Genomic DNA, 6,000 nt, shown 5'->3' on the forward strand with positions numbered 1-6,000 from the left:
CCAATAATTTTATTTGAGGTGCCATCGTTGTTGTCATGTATTGAATTAAGTTTGAAGTTAACTTATTAGTGTCACAAGTAGGCTTACATTAACACTGCAATGAAATAAAAATCCCCTAGTCACCATACTCTAGTGCCTGTTCAGGTGCACTGAGGGAGAATTTAGCATGGCCAATGCAGCTGATCAGCACATCTTTCGGACTGTGGGAGAAAATTGGAGCACGCGGAGGAAATCCACACAGACACGGAAAAACATAAGGAAAGAACAAGAGACATAAGGAAAGAACAAGAACATAACAAATAGGAGCAGAAGTAGGCCATCTAGCCCCTCGAGCCTGCCCCGCCATACAATAAGTTCATGGCTGATCTGAAATGGAATGAATGAATAAATCTGCTTGGGCAAAGAGTCATCCGCACTTGAAACGTTGGCTCTATTTTCACTCTCTGCAGATGCTGTCCAACCTGAGATTTTCCACCATTTTCTAGTTTTGTTTCAGATTCCAGCATCTGCAGTATTTTGCCTCTATATTCCTGTCAGAGAGTTCAAACCTTTTGAGGGCGACAGGGACACTTCCCAATTTCTATACACGACCAACAAGGTTTTAATTTGGTTATATATTTAGCCAATGATTTTGTTTTTGTTCTATACTTGAAGCACAGTCTAGGAAAGGTGGCATCCAGTTTGAGGTTAGGCAGATTTTAATTGTAATTCAAGTTCCCACTCACAGCAAACGAATATAGATTTTGCATTCGTATAGTGCCTTGCATGACCACTGGTGTCTCGAAGAGCTTTAACAAAGCTAATTAAATACTTTTGACACATGTAGGGGTTGTTCTACCTACCCAGTGAATTACAACAATCAGGAATGCACTGCCTGAAGGGGAGATGAAGCTGATTCAATGATTAAGATTCACAAGGAAATTTTGAAAAGTACGGTTCAAAAGGGAATTCAAAAGAATTAAAAGCCGACTATGGTAAACTAATGGAGGAACTGCTCTTTTTCGGCCAACCAAATGAATTAAATCAAACTAACAAAGGAAAAATTAAAATGGGGGAACAAAGGACAAAGTGGAAAGGAAAGTTAAAACATCGAAACAAAATCTGATTAAAACGGTCACTGATACACCTCGGTCCCTGCGGTGCCCAGGGGACAGGGAAAGCGTTACTAATGGAGAAACCTTGATCTGAATGGCCAGATTCTTTCTAAATTTCTTTAATTGCTAATTAGGGTGACATTGTGTCCTAAGACTCAGGAAGGGAGATTAACAATAAAAAGAGAAGTCAATTAAAAATGTGCAAATGGTAACACTCCTGGGGCTTCAAGTCCCACTCCAGGATTTAAGCTTTTAATTCCAAGACAATATTCCAGTGCAGTACTGAAGGGGATACTGCACTGTTGGAGGTGCTGTCTTTTAGATGATGTGTAACAGGAAGAACCCACTATTTTAAAGAACAACAAGGCACAACCTGGTATGCTGCATAATATTTATCCCTCAATCAACATTAAGAAAAACATGATCTTGTCATGATCTCATGACTGTTTTTGGGAGCTGGTTGCGTGTAAATTTGCAGTCATGTTTCCTACATGACAAGAGTGATTGCGCTTCAGGAGTACTTCAGTGGCTGCCAAGTTGTCAAAATTGACCAATGGTCCCAAAAGGTACTTCTGTGACCATGAGTTATCTGCGCACAAACTGGCTGCTGTATTTCCTACATTACAACATTCCCTTTTGAATCTTATTATTGAATGGGCTTCAGCTCTCTTTCAGGCAGTGCATTCCTGATTGTGGTAGCTCACTGGGTAGGGAGAACAACCGCTACTTCTCCAGTCTCTGGAATTGTCTCCCTCGGCCCCTCTGGCTCTTATCCCTCCTTTAAGTTGTTCCAAAAACCCACCTCTTTGACCAAATTTTAGTCATCTGGTCTGTTATCTTATGTGATTTCATGTCAAATTTTGTATGACAATGCTGTGGTGAAGCACTTTGGGATGTTTTACTCCGAGAGTGTATTATTTTTCACAAACCCAGTTGTCTTAAATGAATAATACACGATAAGAAAGCTCACCAATGCCTATACTTTCTCAGGAGGCTCAGGAGATTCGGCAAGTCTGTTATGACTCTCATCAACTTTTACAGATGCACCATGGAAAGCATTCTTTCTGGATGTATCACTGCTTGGTACGGCTCCTGCGCTGACCAAAACCTCAAGAAACTAAAAGGGTTGTGAACAAAGCCTTTTCCATCATGTAAACCAGCCTCCCATCCATTGATTCTGTCTATACTTCCCGCTGCCTTGGAAAAGCAGCCATCATAATCAAGGACCCAACCCACCCCGGACATTCTTTCTTCCACCTTCTTCCATCAGGAAAATGATACAAAGGTCTGAGATCACATACCAACTGACTCAAGAACAGTTTCTTCCCTGCTGCCATCAGACTTTTGAATGGACCTACTTTATATTAAGTTGATATTTTTCTACACCCTAGCTATGGCTGTAACACTACATTCTGCACCCTCGCTACTATGAACATTACGCTTTTCCTGTATAGGACAAGAAATAATACTTTTCACTGTATATCAATACATGCGACAATAATAAACAAAATTTTAAAAACTACATTAACTATGCTATATAAATGCAGCTTGTTGTTATTCATGTGGCTAGGCCCCAAATACGGCATGTTTGATTGAAAAAAGGCAAATAACAGAAGGCTGACTTAGTCCTGCTATCAGGATATGTTTTATTTAAATATGGCCCTTAATGCAAATTTCTGTTGGCTTCTTTGATCGACGCTTCTGATTTGCCTTTTTTAAAAAAATCTCTCACTTGCTTGTTGTTGGTTGTCTATTTTGTGCTGTGAGTAAAGGTTTAAATAAATCCATGCATAATCCTTTTCTCCTCTATACCCACCAGCATGCTTCTTCTTCTGAATGCAGAGGCTGTGACAAATCAAATGAGGAAGATTAATAACTATTTCAGATAAAATTCAAGACCTCAACAAAAACATGATCCTTTGAGACCAATTTAGCAAAAAAAAGGTTCTTATACATTGAAATCAACTTTAATTGTGTTTCCCTTTGAAACTTACAACTCCAGCCGATGTAACGTCCAAGTTTCTTAACTAGTTTTTCACAATTGACCATATCTTACAGATGCGCAAAGGCATAATTGGTTAGTTATTTATTTCCCTTCCAGAAGTTGGACTCAACTGGGATAAGGAATGAAACACAGGTGACAACTGGAAGAGGCAAAGCCAACTGGCATGGTTTGGTGGCAACTTGTTAGCAGCTGCTCTGATTGAACCGGTTTCACCCTGGGGTGTGGTACTGAATTTCAGATAAAAACTGTGAGAGAGAGAGACCACACAATGAGACTTATGATTTCAATGCACAATGGGGAGGTAGCATGGTGTTCTTACGCCTTAGACAATTGGTCCTATCAATTCACAACTTGCATTTGTAAAGGACTTTTAGTATAAAAAAATTGTCCCAAGACATTGCACAGAACATGATCATACACCATTAACACTAAGCCAGAGAAGAAGGGAGTAACTAAAAACATTTTCCTTCCAAACCATTTAACTTGCTTTGCAGGCGACCTCTTTATTTTTGCACTGCTGTAATTGATATTTTATAAGTTTGGTACTTGGCCTTTGGTATTTGAACTTTAACAGAAGAAAGCCACATGTTGAAAAGGAATATAGAAAGTCTCTGCAATTCTCCAGTGAGAGAGAAGAAATCAGTTGAAGAACACAGAAGGATAAATCAGTAAGTGATTAGAAATACAGGACACTTGTGTTACTGACCAAACCATCTGTTTCAGTAGACATGTTTCCACATACCACAATGAGATGAATGGGAGCCGTTTTGTGTGTCAAGTTAAGACAAAGTTAAAAATACACAGTAAAAGCTTGAATTGTGAATTTGCACAGTATTCTTTATATTCATAAGCAATGAAATTTCAAGAAACATCTAGGAACAAGGTTTATCAATCCCAAATAATGAGCTAGCTGTCATTAAATTCAAAGATTTAGTTTTGAAATGCAGTGCATCAACGTAAGGCTGCAACTGTGAATGATGACGAGTGAGATTTGATAGTCTTAATTTGGAGACCAGCCATGCAACTTGATTCTCCTCCCTCAGCACCCCATGCCAAGATGGCTGGGAGGGGTTATTTTGGGAAACCCAAGCTCAACATGCCACTCTGCCTATGTTTAGTTTAACCAGTGGCCTTGAGAGCATATCCTGGTTTGCTCAGCCTCTCAGGCTTTAGGACCTATTTGGATTAAATACCTGGTGGTCTGCTTTCTCTGGGCTCATGAAAAACATCAGCAGAAGAGAGATGGGAACTCTCAAATCCAACAGATGTATACTTTTCCAGCAATACTTGGGAAACTTTATGCTACAATCTCTTTCCCCATCCCTCACTCTAAGCAGGAGTCAAGAACATGCCCCATCTCTCCTTTCTTACTGCCATGCTGCTAGCCACCTTTCCCCCAATTTGTTGGCAGTCTTTTTGCACATTGGCAGTCCTGTATTTTAAAGTTTATTTATTTATTAGTCACAAGTAGACTTACATTCACACTGTAATGAAGTTACTGTGAAAACCCCTAGGCACCACACTCCAGCGCCTGTTCAGGTATGCTGAGGGAGAAGTTAGCGTGGCCAATTCACCTAACCTGCACATTTTTGGACTGTGGGAGGAAACCGGAGCACCCGGAGGAAACCCACGCAGACACAGGGAGAACATACAAACTCCACACAGACAGTGACCCAAGCTGGGAATTGAACCCGGGTCTCTGGTGCTGTGCGGCAGCAGTGCTAACCACTGTGCCACCATGCTGCTCCATTTAATTTTATTTGCACAGAAATATTTAAATCTTTCTGCAACATCTTTTAAGCCATTTAAATTAATGACAATCATTTATTTATGCCAAGCATACAATTGGCAAGTCATGTTGCAGCTTTATAGAACATTAGTTAGGCTGCACTTGGAATATAGTGTTCAATTCTGGTCGCCAGATGTGGAGGCTTTGGAGAGGACACAGAAAAGATTTATCAGATGTTGCCTGGTATGGAGGGCTTTAGCTATGAGGAGAGGTTGGAAAAACTTGGTTTGTTCTCACTGGAATAACGAAGGTTGAGGGGCGACCTGATAGAAGTCCACAAGATTATGAGAGGCATGGACAGTGTAGATAGTCAGAAGCTTTTTCCCAGGTAGATAAGTCAATTGCTAGGGAGCACAGGTTTAAGGTGCGAGGAGCAAGGATTAAAGGAGATGTATGAGGCAGATTTTTTACACAGAGAGAAGTGGGTGCCTGGAACTCATTGCCGGGGGAGGTAGTAGAAGCGGATACAGTAGTGACTTTTAAGCGGCGTCTTGACAGGTACATGAATAGGATGGGAATAGAGGGATATGGTTCCTGGGAGAGCAGAGGGTTTTAGTTCAGTTGGGTAGCATGGTCAGTACAGGCTTGAAGGACTGCAAGGCCTGTTCCTGAGCTATAATTTTCTTTGTTCTTTGTTCATACAATAAAGGTTTTGCATATAGTAAAATCTAAATGATTGTTTTCCAATCTTCAATGATACTGCAAATGTTACTTGTCAAAAGTAAACCTACACTTGGTATGGACATAAGCTTCACTTTTGTAAGAACACAAGAACATAAGAAATAGGAGCAGGAGTAGGACATCTCGCCCTTCGAGCCTGCCCCGCCATTCAATAAGATCATGGCTGATCTGTCATGTCTCAGTTCCACTTTCCCGCCCTCTCCCCATAACCCTTAATCCCCTTGCCTACCAAAAACCTATCTACCCGTGTCTTAAACATATTGAGCGAGGCAGCCTCCACCACTTCAACGGGCAGAGAATTCCAGAGATTTACCACCCTTTGAGTGAAGAAGTTCCTCCTCATCTCCGTTCTAAACCGCCCCCCCTTTATCTTGAGGCTGTGCCCCCTAGTCCTGCTGTCCTTTCTGACCGGGAAGAATCTCTCTACCTCT

The sequence above is a fragment of the Carcharhinus amblyrhynchos genome, chromosome 26, assembly GCF_965287045.1.
Source record: "Carcharhinus amblyrhynchos chromosome 26, sCarAmb.v2.hapA, whole genome shotgun sequence".
Taxonomy (NCBI): Eukaryota; Metazoa; Chordata; class Chondrichthyes; order Carcharhiniformes; family Carcharhinidae; genus Carcharhinus; species Carcharhinus amblyrhynchos.